Raw genomic sequence first — 18,029 nt, 5'->3', positions numbered from 1 at the left:
ACTTTATTTTATTTCCGTTAGCAGCAGCGCCTTACACGTAAGCGCACTACAGCTAAGGAGAGTAGTAGTAGCGTTGGGCCAGTATACGCGCTACTGCTAGGTTTGGCTAGCCATGTGCGCCCAGTTCAAACATAGCAGCAACGTTTTTTGCTTGTACGCGCTACTGCTAAAGTCATAGCAGTAGCGCGGTTTATTTACGCGCGCTGCTACTAAATAGCAGTAGCGTTTGATTTTGTACAGCGCTACTGGTAACATTCTGTGTATAAGGTTTTCCCTAGCAGTGTTGTTTTATGATATTTTATCTAAGAGAGGGTAGAGTAGGTCCTATGAGAGGAGTAGGTCCTAGGTAGAATGTGTTATTATGTGCTACAATGTGTTAGAGTTGATGAGGAGGATGAGGAGTTGTGATTATGACTAGTGACCAACTTGTTATATATATGATGTCTCATTGACGAACATTGTTTGGTGGTGATGACTAGTGGTAATGAATATGCTATTTAAACAGACTAGTTCATGATGAGTTGTTATTGTATAAAAGATATATCTGTATAAACATGTACAACGCCAAAATACTAAAAAAAACATAAATGTTAGCTGTAGCGCCGGCCTAAAAACGTGCTACTAGTACTTGAACTTACCAGTAGCGCTGGTCTAGAAACGCGCTACTGCTACAAAATAGTTGTAGCGCCGTAGCAGTAGCGCTGGTGCCCGCGCTACTGGTAGCACAAAAACCAGCGCTACTAGTAAGATTTTCTCTATTAGTGGTTATGCGATTATCTAGGCATGATCATGTGTATAGGCATCACGTCCGTGACAAGTAGACCGACTCCTGCCTGCATCTACTACTATTACTCCACACATCGACCAACTCCTGCCTGCATCTAGAGTATTAAGTTCATAAAGAATAGATCGAGTAACGCATTAATAAAGATGACATGATGTAGAGGGATAAACTCATGCAATATGATATAAACCCCATCTTTTTATCGTAGATGGCAACAATACAATATGTGCCTTTCTGCCCCTGCTATCACTGGAAAAGAACACCGCAAGATTGAACCCAAAGCTAAGCACTTCTCCCATTGCAAGAAAGATCAATCTAGTAGGCCAAACCAAACTGATAATTCGAAGAGACTTGCAAAGATAACTTAATCACACATAAAAGAATTCAGAGGAGATTCAAATATTTCTCATAGATAAACTTGATCATAAACCCACAATTCATCAGATCTCGACAAACACACCGCAAAAAGAGATACATCGAATAGATCTCCAAGAAGATGGAGGAGAACTTGGTATTGAGATTCAAAGAGATAGAATAAGCCATCTAGCTAATAATTATGGACCCGAAGGTCTGTGGTAAACTACTCACAACTCATCGAAAGGGCCTTGGAGATGATGTAGAGGCCCTCCGTGGTCGATTCCCCCTCCGGCGGAGCACCGACGAAGGCTCCAAGATGGGATCTCGCAGATACAGAAGGTTGCGACGGTGGAATTAGGTTTTCATCGTCTGTTCTGATGGTTTCAGGGTACGTGGGTGTATATAGGAGGAAGAAGTAGGTCGGTGGACGCTCGAGGGGCCCACGAGGGTGGGGGCGCGCCCACCCCTAAGGTGCTCACCGGGCACCCTCGTTGTCGCCCCCTCTGTTGCTTGACGTCCACTCCAAGTCCCCTGGATCACGTTTGTTCCAAAAAGATCGCTCCCAAAGGTTTCATTCCGTTTGGACTCCGTTTGATATTCCTTTTCTTCGAAACACTGAAATAGGCAAAAAACAACAATACAGGTTGGGCCTCCGGTTAGTAGGTTAGTCCCAAAAATGATATAAATGTGTAAAGTAAAGCCCATAAATATCCAAAACGGGTAATATAATAGCATGGAACAATAAAAAATTATATATACGTTGGAGATGTATTAAGCATCCCCAAGCTTAATTCTTGCTCGTCCTCGAGTAGGTAAATGATAAAAACAGAATTTTTAATGTGGAATGCTACCTAGCATAATTCTCAATGTAATTTTCTTTGTTGTGGTATGAATGTTCAGATCCAAATGATTCAAAATAGAAGTTCATATTGACATAAGAAATAGTAATACTTCAAGCATACTAATCAAAGCAATCATGTCTTTTCAAAATAACATGGTTAAAGAAAGTTATCCCTACAAAATCATATAGTCTGGCTGTTGCTCTATCTTCATCCACAAAGTATTTAATCATGCACAACCCCGATAACAAGCCAAGCAATTGTTCCATACTTTAGTAATCTCAAAAAAAATTCAACTTTCACGCAATACATGAGCGTGAGCCATGGACATAGCACTATATGTGGAATAGAATGGTGGTTGTGGAAAAGACAAAAAAGGAGAAGATAGTCTCACATCAACTAGGCATATAAACGGGCTATGGAGATGTCCATTAATAGATATCAATATGAGTGAGTAGGGATTGCCATGCAACGGATGCACTAGAGCTATAAGTGTATGAAAGCTCAACAAAAAAACTAAGTGGGTGTGCATCCAACTTTCTTGCTCACGAAGACCTAGGGCATTTTGAGGAAGCCCATCATTGGAATATACAAGCCAAGTTCTATAATGAAAAATTCCCACGAGTATATAAAAGTGATAACATAGAAGACTCTCTATCATGAAGATCATGGTGCTACTTTGAAGCACAAGTGTGGTAAAAAGGATAGTAGCATTGCCCCTTCTCTCTTTTTCTCTTATTTTTTATTTGTTTGGCCTTTCTCTTTTGTTTTTGGCCTTTCCCCTTTTTTTATTTGGTGGTCTCTTTGGCCTCTCTTTTTTTAAGTCCGAAGTCTCATCCCGACTTGTGGGGGAATCATAGTCTCCATCATCCTTTCCTCACTGGGACAATGCTCTAATAATGAAGATCATCACACTTTTATTTACTTACAACTCAAGATTACAACTCGATACTTAGAACAAGATATGACTCTATACCAATGCCTCCGGCAGTGTACCAGGATATGTAATGAATCAAGAGTGACATGTATGAAAATTATGAAGGTAGCCTTGCCACAAATACGATGTCAACTACATGATCATGCAAAGAGCAATATGACAATGATGATGTGTGTCATATAAACAGAATGGTGGAAAGTTGCATGGCAATATATCTCGGAATGGCTATGGAAATGCCATAATAGGTAGGTATGGTGGCTGTTTTGAGGAAGGTATATGGTGGGTGTATGGTACCGGCGAAAGTTGTGTGGCACAAGAAAGGCTAGCAATGGTGGAAGGGTGAGAGTGCGTATAATCCATGGACTCAACATTAGTCATAAAGAACTTATATACTTATTGCAAAAATCTACAAGTCTTTGAAAACAAAATACTACACGCATGCTCCTAGAGGGATAGATTGATAGGAAAAGACCATCGCTCGTCCCTGACCTCCACTCATAAGGAAGACAATCTATAAATAAAATTATGCTCCAACTTCATCACAAAACGGTTCACCATACGTGAATGCTACGGGAATCACAAACTTCAACATAAGTATTCTTTAAATTTATAATCACCCAACTAGCATGAATCTAATATCACCATCCTCATATCTCAAAACAATTATCAAGCATCAAATTGATCGTAGCATCCAATTCACTTTCTATGATAGTTTTTATTATACCCAACTTGGATGCCCATCATTCCAGGACCAATTTTATAACCATAGAAAATACCATGCTGTTCTAAGAGACTCTCAAAATAATATAAGTGAAGCATAAGAGATCAACAATTTCTTCAAAATTAAACCACCGCCATGCTCTAAAAAGATATAAGTGAAGCACTAGAGCAAAACTATCTAGCTCAAAAGATATAAGTGAAGCACATAGAGTATTCTAATAAATTATAATCAAGTGGGCTTCTCCCAAAAGGTGTGTACAGCAAGGACGATTGTGGTAATCTAAAAATCAAAGACTAATATAATACAAGACGCTCAAAGCAAAACACATATCATGTGGCGAAAAAAATTATAGCTCCAAGTAAAGTTACCGATAGACGAAGATGAAAGAGGGGATGCCTTCCGGGGCATCCCCAAGCTTAGGCTTTTGATTATCCTTGAATATCATGGGGTGCCATGGGCATCCCCAAGCTTAGGCTCTTGCCACTCCTTATTCCATAATCCATCAAATCTTTACCCAAAACTTGAAAACTTCACAACACAAAACTCAACAGGAAATCTCATAAGCTCCGTTAGTGCAAGAAAGAAAAACCACCACATAGGGTACTGTAATGAACTCATTCTTTATTTATATTGGTGTTAAACCTACTGTATTCCAACTTCTCTATGGTTTATACCCCTTGATACTAGCCATAGATGCATCAAAATAAGCAAACAACACACGAAAAACAGAATTTGTCAAAAACAGAATAGTCTGTAGCAATCTGTAACTCTCGAATACTTCTGGAACTCTAAACATCCTACCAAAATAGGAAGTCCTGGGCAATTTATCTATTGATCTACAGAAAAAAGAATCAACGCAAAAGCACATTTCTGTGAATTACCAAAATTATTTTTGTGCGTGCAAAGTTTCTGTTTTTCAGCAGAATCAAATTAACTATCACCGTAGGTTATCCTATAGGTTCTACTTGGCACAAACACTAATTAAAATATGAAAACACATCTAAACAGAATCTAGAAGAAATATTTATTACTAATAGAAGCAAAAGCAAAAAAAATGTAAAATAAAATTGGGTTGCCTCCCAACTAGCGCTATTGTTTAACGCCCCAAGCTAGGCATAAAAGCGAGAATAGATCTAAGTAGTGCCATAATAATAAGATAGATCACGAAAACTCATCTCATACTCTCTACGTTCAGCAGCAAGTTGAGGCAAAAAAAAGTAATCAAAAGGGCTAAATTTAATAGGACAAAAGTCCCCAAGATCAATCTCAGGAGGTATGGGTTCCTCCTAGGGCCCTTCATATTGCACAACCAATTCATCATTATGAACATTCTTTTGACAGAACCTCTTGAGTCTACACTCAAGAGAATATCCTACCTCATTATTTCGAATAGCAAAATCATTATTGAGTCCAGAAATTTTATCAATTAGAACAGTGGCAGGAACCTTTTTCCTAAGGTTTTCATTAAAAGCAATATAGTCAAAAGATTGGAAACGCATAATTTCCTCTTGATCGAAGAGGATCGCCTCTATGGGAGGATGATCGGCGTCCACCCTATAGTGCGCAAAATTTCCTTGGCTTCTTTTATTATAAATCTAAACTCATGTGCCAAAAAGATAGTAGCTGCACGCTTAACAGAAGAATGCTCAGTATTAGAAAATTCTAGGAAAATTCTTTGTATGCAAGGATGCATGTGCATAAACTGTCTTTCAAGTTCAACTATAAGCATGGCGATAGCATCTGCAAGACTACTAGTTCTATGCAAGATAGAACTACCCATAGAAGATAAAGAACCGGCACAAGTAAAGAAATCTTGAATAACCCCTTTTCCAATAATATTACCGCTATCGATTCGAAACTTTTTAGTGTGCAAGATAGGGGCTTCTTGAGCAGGAGCATCAGAATTTTCCATGTTATCGTTATTGTCCATATCGACGATAATCTCCCCAATTTCAGACATAACGGCAGACAAAAGCGAGGAGGGAGAAGAGGGCAAACGGAAAAGAGAAGGCAAATAAAACGACAAGAGCGAAGTGGGGGAGAGGAATCGAGAGGCAAATGGCAAATAATGTAATGCGAGGGATATGAGTTTGTGATGGGTACTTGGTATGTCTTGACTTGAGCGAAGACCTCCCCGACAACGGCGCCAGAAATCCTTCTTTCTACGTCTTGAGCTTGCGTTGGTTTTCCTTGAAGAGGAAAGGGTGATGCAGCAAACTAGTGTAAGTATTTCCCTCAGTTTTTCAACCAAGGTATCAATCCAGTAGGAGGCTCCTCAAAAGTCCCACGCACCTACACAAACAAACAAGAACCTCACAACCAATGCAATAAAGGGGTTGTCAATACCTTCACGGCCACTTGCGAAAGTGAGATCTGATAGAGATAATATGATAAGATAAATATTTTTGGTATTTTTATGATATAGATTGGAAAAGTAAAGATGCAAATTGAAGTAGATGGAAAACTTATATGATAAAAGATAGACCCGGGGGGCATAGGTTTCACTAGTGGCTTCTCTCAAGATAGCATAAGAATTACGGTGGGTGAACAAATTACTGTCGAGCAATTGATAGAAAAGCACATAGTTATGAGATTATCTGGGCATGATCATGTATATAGGCATCACGTCCATGACAAGTAGACCTACTCCTGCCTGCATCTACTACTATTACTCCACACATCGACCGACTCCTGCCTGCATCTAGAGTATTAAGTTCATAAAGAACAGAGTAACGCATTAAGAAAGATGACATGATGTAGAGGGATAAACTCATGCAATATGATATAAACCCCATATTTTTATCCTCGATGGAAACAATACAATACGTGCCTTGCTGCACCTGCTGTCACTGGGAAAGGACACCGCAAGATTGAACCCAAAGCTAAGCACTTCTCCCATTGCAAGAAAGATCAATCTAGTAGGCCAAACCAAACTGATAATTCGAAGAGACTTGCAAAGATAACTTAATCACACATAAAAGAATTCAGAGGAGATTCAAATATTTCTCATAGATAAACTTGATCATAAAGCCACAATTCATCGGATCTCGACAAACACACCGCAAAAAGAGTTACATCCAATAGGTCTCCAAGAACATCGAGGAGAACTTGGTATTGTGATTCAAAGAGAGAGAAGAAGCCATCTAGCTAATAACTATGGACCCGAAGGTCTGTGGTAAACTACTCACAACTCATCAGAATGGCCTTAAAGATGATGTAGAGGCCCTCCGTGGTCGATTCCCCCTCTGGCGGAGCGCCGGTGAAGGCTCCAAGATGGGATCTCGCGGATACAGAAGGTTGCGGCGGTGGAATTAGGTTTTCGTCGTCTGTTCTGATGGTTTCAGGGTGCGTGGGTATATATAGGACGAAGAAGTAGGTTGGTGGACGCTCGAGGGGCCCACGAGGGTGGGGGGCGCGCCCACCCCTAGGGGGCGTGCCGGGAACCCTCGTGGCCGCCTCCTCTATTGCTTGACGTCCACTCCAAGTCCCCTCGATCACGGTTGTTCCAAAAAGATTGCTCCCGAAGGTTTCATTCCGTTTGATATTCCTTTTCTTCGAAACACTGAAATAGGCCAAAAAATAGCAATACGGGCTGGGCCTCTGGTTAGTAGGTTAGTCCCAAAAATGATATAAAAGTGTAAAATAAAGCCCATAAACATACAAAAAGGGTAATATAATAGCATGGATCAATCAAAAATTATAGATACGTTGGAGACGTATCAGATGGCTGCTCCTAAAACGTGTGCATGTGTTGTGCGCTTCAGGTAGGCTGCATCGGATGTTGGTCCTGATATGTTATGTGGATGGATCAGAGACGACACTGGTGTTAGATGCGGGAGTGGGACCATTCCATATTATCGAGTCTGTAGGTGTGAGTGGTGGCTTCGGATGGATTGATGTATGTTCTTGTCAGTTTTTTGTGAAATAATTAAGAAAGATGATTGCATGCATCGATTGATGCAGAGACCGGGGGTTTAACCTCCTCTAAAAAACGTTGATGGTGGCCTCTTCTTCTTCATGCTGTATGCAATTCTAGATTTCTAGTTAGTACAAAAACAGACATATCATTTGTGATTGAATCTAACTAGTACAACCTCCGCCCAATAGTATGTATCTTAAATTTATATAGATATGGATGCATCTAACACTAAAACGTGTTGTATGTAGATAAATCTAAGATAAGTAATTTGGTACGGAGAGAGTAGTTTGTATACTCTATGTAAAATAATATGTAGTATCTATGTATCATGAGCAATTTTAATATCCTCCTCTTACCTCCTCTTTTCACATGAGAGTTAAGAAGGTAAGAGTCAATCAAATCCACTACTTAATGCAATCAATGTCTCAGATCTATTTTATACTCTTATCTATAATGCGAAAAGAATTGGTAAGAAAGAGCATGTAAAAAACCTCATGTAACATACCTTAGGTTAAGATTAGACCGACCCACAAGTGTTGTGAGAGACGAGAGGCCGAGATGTTTGGCAATTAGTAGATGAGCATCTGATATATTATACTCATACTGGCATGTGGAATCGGCACCTTCGTTAGTCAGAGCAACTCCAGCGGGGCGACCCGTTTCATCTGCACGCGTCTGTTTGGGTCGGGCGAACACAAAAGTCGGCCAAACTCGCCGACCCAAATGGACGCACGTCCGCTTTTTTTCCGCGAGCCGGTTTTGCGTCGGTGCAGACAAGAGACGGACGCGCGCGCGCTCGCCTTCTCCTCCCCCGGGCGGCTGGTCGGCGACACATTGGCCTCTCCTAATCCACAAACGCTCGCCCGCCTCCTTCGTCACCGACGCCGTTGCGCATTTTTTTCGGGGACTCTGCCAGCTGCCGGCGTCGGAATATCCCCTCTGCAACGCCGCCACCTCACACGTCGCCCGCCACCGCCGTCTTGCCGCCGAGGAACCGAAAGCTTCCACCCCCACTAGTCGTGGAACGCGACCGTGACCAAGAAGCCGCCTCGCTACCCCAACCAGATCCTCATCGGCATGCTCGTCGGACGCTGGCAGGGAAGCTAGCTGGGTCATGCGTACCGCGGCTCCCTTTGCCGGCCGTCTCCTTCGTGGCCGCCCGCAAGCTGTTCGCTAGTTTGCCAAGGTACAAAATGGACTCTACGGATCAGTTCTTTTTTCGCAATTTTCTTTGCGACTCCGACGATTCGTCGTCCGATGACGAGGAGATATTGGCTGCCATGTTGGTCCATCACCACCTCAATAGCCAGCACCCGACATTCCGTGGCTCCATTCCGGGCCACCTTTAGGCATTGAATCACAACCGAGAGAGCGAGCATTTCCTTCTTTGGAAGGGCTACTTTGACACAAAAAATCCGTTGTTCAAACTTCAGAAATTTCTCCGCCATTTTCATATGAGTAGGCATCTTTTCAACCATATTAGAGAGGTGGTGGTCAGCTGTGATGACTATTTCGAGTGCAAAGAGGATGCCATTTGAAAGATTGGTTTCTCCTCTTATCAGAAATGCACCGCCGCCATCCGAATGCTTGCATACGGAGTGCCCGGTGATCTCATTGACGAGTATGTCCGTATGAGCGAGTCTACATGCCCAGACTCCCTGTATAAGTTCTGTAAGGCTGTTATTGCTGTGTTTGGCCCTAAGTACTTGAGAGAGCCGACTCCTGAATATACAACCCGTTTGTTGGTGATGAATGCCAGCAGGGGCTTCCCAGGGATGCTTGGCAGTATAGACTACATGCACTGGGAGTGGAAGAACTGCCCTTCTGCTTGGCAAGGCCAATATAAGGGCAATGCCAGGGCTTGCACTTTCATACTAGAAGCTGTGGCATCTCAAGATCTTTGGATCTGGCACTCTTTCTTTGGCATGGCCGGATCACACAATGATATCAACGTGCTTCAACGCTCGCTTGTGTTTGCTAGGCTTGCGGAGGGCAACAGCCCACCGGTGAACTTTACTATAAACGGCCACAACTACGACAAATGATACTACCTGAGTGACGGTATCTATCCTCAGTGGACCACTATTGTGAAGACAATCCCCAACCCTGTCGGAGAGAAGAGAAAAAGATTTGCCCAAGAGCAAGAGAATGCTAGGAAGGACGTCGAGCGTGCCTTTGGTATTTTGCAATCTCGGTGGGGTATCGTTCAGTATCGTGCTAATACTTGGAGCACGCAGAAACTGTGGGAGATGATGACTGTTTGTGTGATCATGCACAGTATGATCGTAGAAGATGAGCGCCCGGAACGTCTGTACGATCAAGGTTTTCAATTTCAAGGTTTGAATGTTGTGTCTACGCATGGAGGAGTGGCAACGCTTGAACAGTTCACCCAATTTTATCATGACATGCGTGATTGAGAAACTCACATGCAACTGCAAAATGATTTGGTTGAGCATATGTGGGCTTATGTTGGCAACTAATAGATGTATCTTTTTATTCGGCTTGCAAAACTATGTGAGACGTTTTTACTTTTATTCGGATTGTTAAACTATGATATTTATTTGGTTCTCGACTATATGTTCGAATGAAAAAATTGTGTCTCAAACAATGCAAAAAATGAGCATATGTGGTTCATGTTGACCACGCAGGCACGTATGGATCGGCGCGTTGGACGCACTGCCGATCTAAATCTAAAACGAGGTGGACGCCGGGCGGGCGACCGACCCAAACGGACAAAAGGCGAACAAAAGCGCAATCCGTTTAAGTCGGCGCGTCGGAGTTGCTCTCAGGCCGTGATGGTCTGCCACTCAAGCCCTAGCTCCACAACGGAGACGGGGATGAAAACGATCGAGATGGAGTTGCGCAAACAGATGGCAAAGCGATGTGTGCTGGATCAAACCGATTATTGCGCTTGGTCTGTAGACGCGGAGTTTCTGCTCCCAGGCTCATCTGCACCCCTGTTAGAAAAAATTCAAAACAAATGCTTAAAAAATTCAAAAAAATCCAAAAAAAATTGGGTGGTAGATAATTTGATGCGTGAGGTTCGCACCAAATTTAAACTCATTTAGACATCTGAGGAGCTCTCGGCAAAAAAGACAAAATGGGGGTCTGTAAAAATGTTTACTGTTCATGCACTATTCTAACCCGATTTGTCTTTTTTGCCGAGAGCTGCCAAAATGTCCAAATGTGTTGAAATTTAGAGCGGACCTCACGCATCAAATTATCTACCACTCAAAAAAATTGGATTTTTTTTAGTTTTTCTAGTATTTATTTTGATTTTTTTCTGAGCGGGAGCAGATGAGCCTGGGCACCGAGTTGGATTTCCGTTGGTATGTGGGCTATTCAACACTACATACCATACGTACTGAAGAGAGAAGGCCGTTTACTTGACTCCGCCGTTTACTTGACTCCGGTCTAGTCTCCCCGCTGCAGGCAAAGTAATTGGTTCCCGCTGCATTGGCATTCAATTCAGCCATCAGTGCTCCGTACTACCAAGCAGCTGCTAAACACTGTTCTCGTTGGGGCTTGGGCATGGACAGACGGGTGCTCCTGCTCCATCAGTCTCACGCCGCGTCCCTTGCATTTCAGACATCAAATTAAAACTTGTACTCAAATTTATACATCAAAATAAAGCGGACACTGCATTGTTTCAATAATATATTTGGATCTTTATATAAAAAAAGTAAAACTAGCCTAGTCTACCCATCGTCGTCCGCTGTGCTCCACGTCATGCTCTTCGCCGGGCATGGGAAAGTCTATATCCCACCTCCTACCCTTCCTTCGTATGACATGGACTAGAGATATGGACCCCTGAAAATGCTAAGGACACATATTGGCAAAAGCTCAAAACTCTTCATTTTCATTTTAGTGATCCAAAATCACATTGAGTCCATAGGAAAAGCCAATACTATTAGAAGGGAATGATGTGTTGCTTAATGTCTTGCTTGCTCAAAATGCTTAGTGATATGCTTCAAAAGCCTCCAACCACTTTCTCATTTCCACATATGTCCTAAACCTAAAGTCAAACTCGGCCCCACCGATTTGATCTATCCGGCGCCACCGAGTTCACTTGACATAACCATAGCCAGAAATCCTAATCAGTTCGGTCTCACCGATAGAGATCTCGGTCTCACCGAGATGGGATTGCAAACTCTCTGTTTCCCTTTGTAACATTTCGGTCCAACCGAGATGAGCGATCGGTCCCACCGAGTTCGCAATTCAAACTCTCTGTTTCCTTTTCGTAAAGTTTTGGTCTCACCGAAATGATCGGTCCCATCGAGTTTCCTGACCAAGTCTCTGTTTGCTTATTGTTGAAATCGGTCTAACCGAGTTCATGCAATCGGTCTCACTGAGATGAAGTTTTTGCCCTAACCCTAGCGCATCGGTCTCACCGAATTGATATTTTTGGTCCCACCGAAAAGCCTAACGTTCACATTTTGAACCAGGACGGTCCCATCGAGTTTGATAAATTGTGTGTAATGGTTAGACTTTGTGTGCAGGCTATATATACACCTCCACCCCCTTCTCCATTAATTAGAAAGAGAGCCATCAGAACGTTCCTACACTTTCACTACTCATTTTCTGAGAGAGAATCACCTACTCATATGTTGAGACCAAGATATTCCAATCCAACTACAAGAATTTTTATCTCTAGCCTTCCACAAGTTGCTTTCCACTCAAATCATCTTTCCACCATATCTAAATCTGTGACAGAGAGTTGAGTGTTGGGGAGACTATCATTTTAAGCACAATAATAATAAGCTCATCATCAATACACCATTTATTACCTTTTGGAGAATTGTGTCTCCTAGATTGGTTAGGTGTCACTTGGGAGCCTCCGTCAAGATTGTGAAGTTAAACCAAGGAGTTTGTAAGGGCAAGTAGATCGCCTACTTCGTGAAGATCTACCCAAGTGTGGCAAGTCCTTCGTGGGCGATGATCATGGTGGGATAGACAAGGTTGCTTCTTTGTGGACCCGTCGTGGGTGGAGCCCTCCATGAACTCGCGCAACCGTTACCCTTCGTTGGTTGAAGTCTCCATCAACGTAGATGTACGATAGCATCACCTGTCGGAACCATGCCAAAAATCTCCGTGTCTACATTGCGTTTGCTTCCTCCAAACTCCTCCCCTTTACCTTCATACACAATGATTTACATTTCGCTGTTGTACTCTTAGAATTGCATGTGTAGGTTGATTGCTTGACTTGTGTTAAGTTGCTAAAATCTGCCAAGACTTAAAATTGGAAAAAGGCTAGATTTTTATTTGGTCAAGTAGTCTAATCATCCCCCTCTAGACATACTTTTGATCCTACACATAGACTCTAGAATTTTCTTAATATGTGCACACTGTATGAGCAATCATCTACTAAGGAAGCCTCTACAAAGATAATTGTTAGACCATATGAATTAAGGATATTTGACGAAATGTATTTGAGTATAGTAGAATGCAAACAATAATTCATCTAAGTGACATAAGTTAGTTTGTCAAGGATTGTGATTTTATCTTTTTTAATTTTTTTCCTCAAATCCATATATGATGGTTTGATTTAGAAGTGGGTTTCCAAGGGAGAAAATACCTATATAAAACAACTAATGTATATTCGAGAAACTGGCAGGAGCGTTGCCTTTCAATTGGAGGAAGAGAGAGTGTTAAAAACAGTTATACAAGATTTTCCCAAACGAGAGTTGGAAGGTGCGGAAACCTTAGTAATATCGTATTTGATAGAATAAGTTATAAATAAATATAAAATGTGATTAATTTCATTATGTGTAAAAAATAAATATAATTATTAAGATAGTACATTAAAGAATAAGTTATGAAGAAAATATATGAAGTATATTCTGCTAAATTTAATAAAAAGACATTTATTTTCATGCATTGGCATCATGAGTTTAAAAATAAAATTATGCATTTCATAATTTATATAGGAAGGCCTGGCTTGATAAGTTGTTTAAATTATTATTTTTTATTTAATTATTTTTTATTCATGTTATTATTGCGGCTGAAGTCGCTTATGAAATAAAAGGTAACAATTTTCCCTAGAATAAAATAGTAAAATGTATGTCCTAAAATATTCTAAGTGTAATATAAATTTACTACCATATATTTTATATTGTGACAGAGAATCATAAAGAATATTTTTTTAAAGTTTGCACTATGTATACACAACCATTTTCATATTTTAACTCTCCCATCATCTCTCACTCTTCTACCCCCTACATCGAGTGGAAACTCAAAGATATTTGTCAAGCCTCTCATGTGAACAATATCGTTATCACCAAGCACAACATATTCATTCTAGTTAGTACAAAGAAGAACAAAAAACAAATATAAGAAAGAAAGAATCATCCTTGCATGTCTAACACATGCTTAGGCGTGATTGTGATGTTGTTAAATTTAAGTTGCGAGTGCAAAATGTGATAGTGATTTGTACCAAATTTTAACTGTGTGGTGGATTTCCATGTGATATGAATGATATTTGTCATGTATTTTGCCCATCTTTATATTTTCATAGGTTCGCATGCCAATAGACGGATCAGTAGGGAAATCCCAGGAAGGTGTAAATTTCTTTTTTAGTCCCGTAGTTAGGCTATACTTCTATTTCTCATTTCAAGCACGTCAAGTTTCTCCAGTTGGCAAAAGGACCCATCTGAGATCACCTTGAACCTCGAAAGGTGCTTCATGCCAACAATCCATGATACTGGTTCGCAAAATACTAACTATATGATTTCCATATTTTCCGAGCAGCTCTTCTCGAATCACCCCCTCTAAGATTTGGTAATGCACCGATTGAAGCCTATCTTCTTCCCAGTATAAGATTGTCATCAAGGATGACGGAGTATGATATTGGGAAATACCCATGTATCTCCATGCTCCTATATCAATTTGTCAACTGGGCATCTCTTATGCAAGACATCTTTTCATGTCTAGGGTCGCGGGGAGGAGATGATGAGATGAACACAATGCAACCACTCGACTGCTCCATCCGTGATATGGTATTTCCCAACACATAATTTCTTTACTGTTTGGACATTTTAACTGAAAGAACTTCTATTTTCTTTCATGATTTAATGAATTCACTATTATAGGTGTCTATTACTTGTCACCAAAGACGAAGTTGCATGAAGTTGGGCATTTGACCATTGTTTTCATACCAATCCATCACCACCATTACAGAAATATAATACTCAGCACAACCCAACCCGGCCTGCTCAATAATCTCGGAAGCCTGGCCCATATACGGCCAGTCCATTCCACAAGCTGAAGGAAGCATTGGTACAATAATTTGCTTGGACAGCCACGCAAGAGTAACATGGGTCAAACTACTGAACAACTAACTAACAACTAAGGTATAACTTTCAGTATGCGGGGACTTACATCTGTCTGACACTAGAGTTTTTTTCCCCGGTAAGGAGGTTAAACTGCCGGCCTCTGCATAAATGTGATGCACACATCCATTCTTATTAATTATTCAGCAGAGTGCATAACAAATGCAACCATGGCAAAACTATTACAAGGTGCATATATCATGAAACAACCACAACACTTATGCAAAAGATGTTCTTGTAGACGAATGGATCGCGGTGCCAACTGAATCACTGTTTTTGAATATACAACGATTTCAATAGACTGAAGCGTGACATTGTGCTAAGAAATACACAGTTTGAAAAGTAGAATTGATATTGCAAAGTTAGTGTCATGCATACATTTGAAGTTACATTGATGATAGAGCAGTCGCAACAGGCGTAGTTCATGAAATTCAGTTTGCCAAACTCTTTGCAGGCCCATAAAAGCTTGAAGCTTCCCTTACAAAGTGGAGAAAATACAGAGAATATACACAGTAGCTAGAAAAATGATCATGCCACGTTGAATCTAGGAACCACAGTAGACGATTCATGGGATTGGTAGCTGTTGGAGTTGAAGGAAATACAATTTGATCAACTCCATGGAGAAAAACTGATAGGATTGTGTCTTGGCGAGCGAATCGGGGCCAGCAGCTCGCATGGTTGCACCTGCAAAGTCATTCTGAGCTTGCTCCATCGCCTGGGTGAATCGGTATAAACTGACGAGGATATGTGTGATCCATGTAGCATGTCAAAGCAGTAGAACTTTCAAAGGTTGCAGTGCCACTGTGCCAGTGACGAGCGCCGATCGCGTCATCTGTGCCTGAAAGATTGCACATGTCGCATTGTCAATTTGTCATTACTGCACTTCACAGAGTGTGCAACTTCCTGACATTGTGATGCTTACAGAAAGAGAACCAACTTACCAGCGAGAATGTTCATCTGCAGAAAAGAGCCTCAGTAATCAGTAGGCACTAAGCTCGGAGGGTGCAGGTTGTGCGGCACAAGTCGTGTGGCAATCTTGCAGCTTGACCCAGGTTGAGAAACAGGGGCATGTAAGAGTATGACAGAGCCTAAGAAGTAATGGAGAGATTCCAGGAGAGCAGAGAGAAGCGGGACACAACAAGTTTCTGTTTTGGAGACTCCACCCTACAGGTAACAAATTTTAGAGTGCATTTAGCAAGACTTTGTAAGAAAAAACAGATCAGCCAATGGACTAGTGCTGCGAGAAATCAGATGGAAAGAAACAAACAGAGGGAGGTTCCATCTGTACGTACCAGCGAAGGTGTCAACCTGTGCGGTGCGGCGGGAGACTTCGCGATCAGCAGTATGAATAGCGCCATGTTGTAAACGAAGAAGTATCCTGGGTGTAAATGTTGGTATTAGACAAGGGTTTTAGGGTTTGTGTCACACCTCCAACGTGGGGCGACCTTTTCATTATATAGACATGTACAACATAATTACAAGTGGGGCCCAGTATATACAGAGTCTAACACCCTCCCTCAATCTTAACCATGCTCAGACGAATTCACTAGGTTGAGATTGCGCCTACACCCTTCAAACTGAGGAAGAGACAATGGCTTCGTGAAGATGTCAGCAAGTTGATCTTTCGAGGAGATGAACTTGATAAGAAGCAGTTTCTGGGCAACACGTTTCCTGACAAAGTGGTAATCAACTTCGATGTGTTTGGTGCGAGCATGAAAGACTGGATTTGAAGACAAGTACGTCGCACCAATGTTATCACACCAAAGTACCGGCGGCTGCTTGTGAGAAATCTTCAACTCTCTGAGCAAGAACTGTATCCAAATAAGCTCTGCTGTGGCATTTGCAACTGCTTTGTACTCAGCTTCAGTGCTACTGCGAGACACCGTTGCCTGTTTACGAGCACTCCAAGCGATCAAGTTCGAACCAAGAAACACTGCATATCCTCCCGTTGATCGTCTGTCGTCCGGACTCCCAGCCCAGTCTGCATCAGAGAACGCAGAGAGCTCACCAGAGGGGGCCGGTTGCAGATGCAAGCCATAAGAAGAAGTGGACCGGATGTAATGCAAGATGCGCTTAACTGCATTCCAGTGAGAGTCTCGAGGAGCATGAAGAAACTGGCAGACCCGGTTGACCGCATAGGATATATCAGGACGTGTGATAGTCAAGTACTGCAAGCCACCAACAATGCTGTGATACTCAGTAGCCTCATCAGCTGGAAGGAGAGAACCATCATGAGCAGACAGTCTGTCAGTGGAGGACATAGGTGTAGTAGCTGGCTTGCACTGGAGCATACCAGACCTCCGAAGAATATCGAGAGAATACTTCTGCTGAGTGAGAGTCAAGCCAGAACCAGAGGACAAAACTTCAAGGCCAAGGAAATAGTGAAGCTACCCAAGATCCTTAACAGCAAAGTCAGCACTCAAAGCAGAAACCAGGCGATCCGCAGCATAGTCCGAGGAACTGACCAAGATGATATCGTCAACATAGACCAGTAGGTACATAGTAACTGTAGGTCGTTGAAGAAGAAATAACGAGGTATCGGCCAGTGAGGGAACAAATCCATGAGCCCGAAGAGTGGTGCCAAGACGCGCATGCCAAGCACGCGGAGCCTGCTTCACACCATAGAGTGTCTTAACAAGACGACATAGATGTTGTGGACGAGCTGGATCAACAAAACCTGGAGGCTGACGCATGTAAACCTCCTCCTCAAGAACACCATGAAGGAAAGCATTCTGAACATCAAGCTGACGAAGAGACCATCCACGGGTAATTGCTAGTGAGAGCAGAAGCCGAATTGTGGTCGGTTTGATCACTGGATTGAAGCACTAGTGCAGAACCGGGCAATAGCACCGGTTCGTAAGGCCCTTTAGTGCCGGTTCCATAACCGGCACTAAAGTGTGGGCACTAAAGGCCCCCCCCCCTTTAGTACCGGTTCAGCACGAACCGGTGCTAAAGGGCAACCACGTGGCACGAGCTAGCTCCGGGGGCCTGGAGCCCTTTAGTACCGGTTGGTAAGACCAACCGGTACTATAAGGTTTGGGGTTTTTTTAGTTTTATGATTTCTTTTTCATTTAATTTTGTGTTTCCATTTTAATTCTTTTTCGTTTGCTGGTATTTTACGATACTACACATTGTACACGTTAT

The sequence above is a fragment of the Triticum aestivum genome, chromosome 4A, assembly GCF_018294505.1.
Source record: "Triticum aestivum cultivar Chinese Spring chromosome 4A, IWGSC CS RefSeq v2.1, whole genome shotgun sequence".
Taxonomy (NCBI): Eukaryota; Viridiplantae; Streptophyta; class Magnoliopsida; order Poales; family Poaceae; genus Triticum; species Triticum aestivum.
This window is presented reverse-complemented; position numbering follows the sequence as displayed.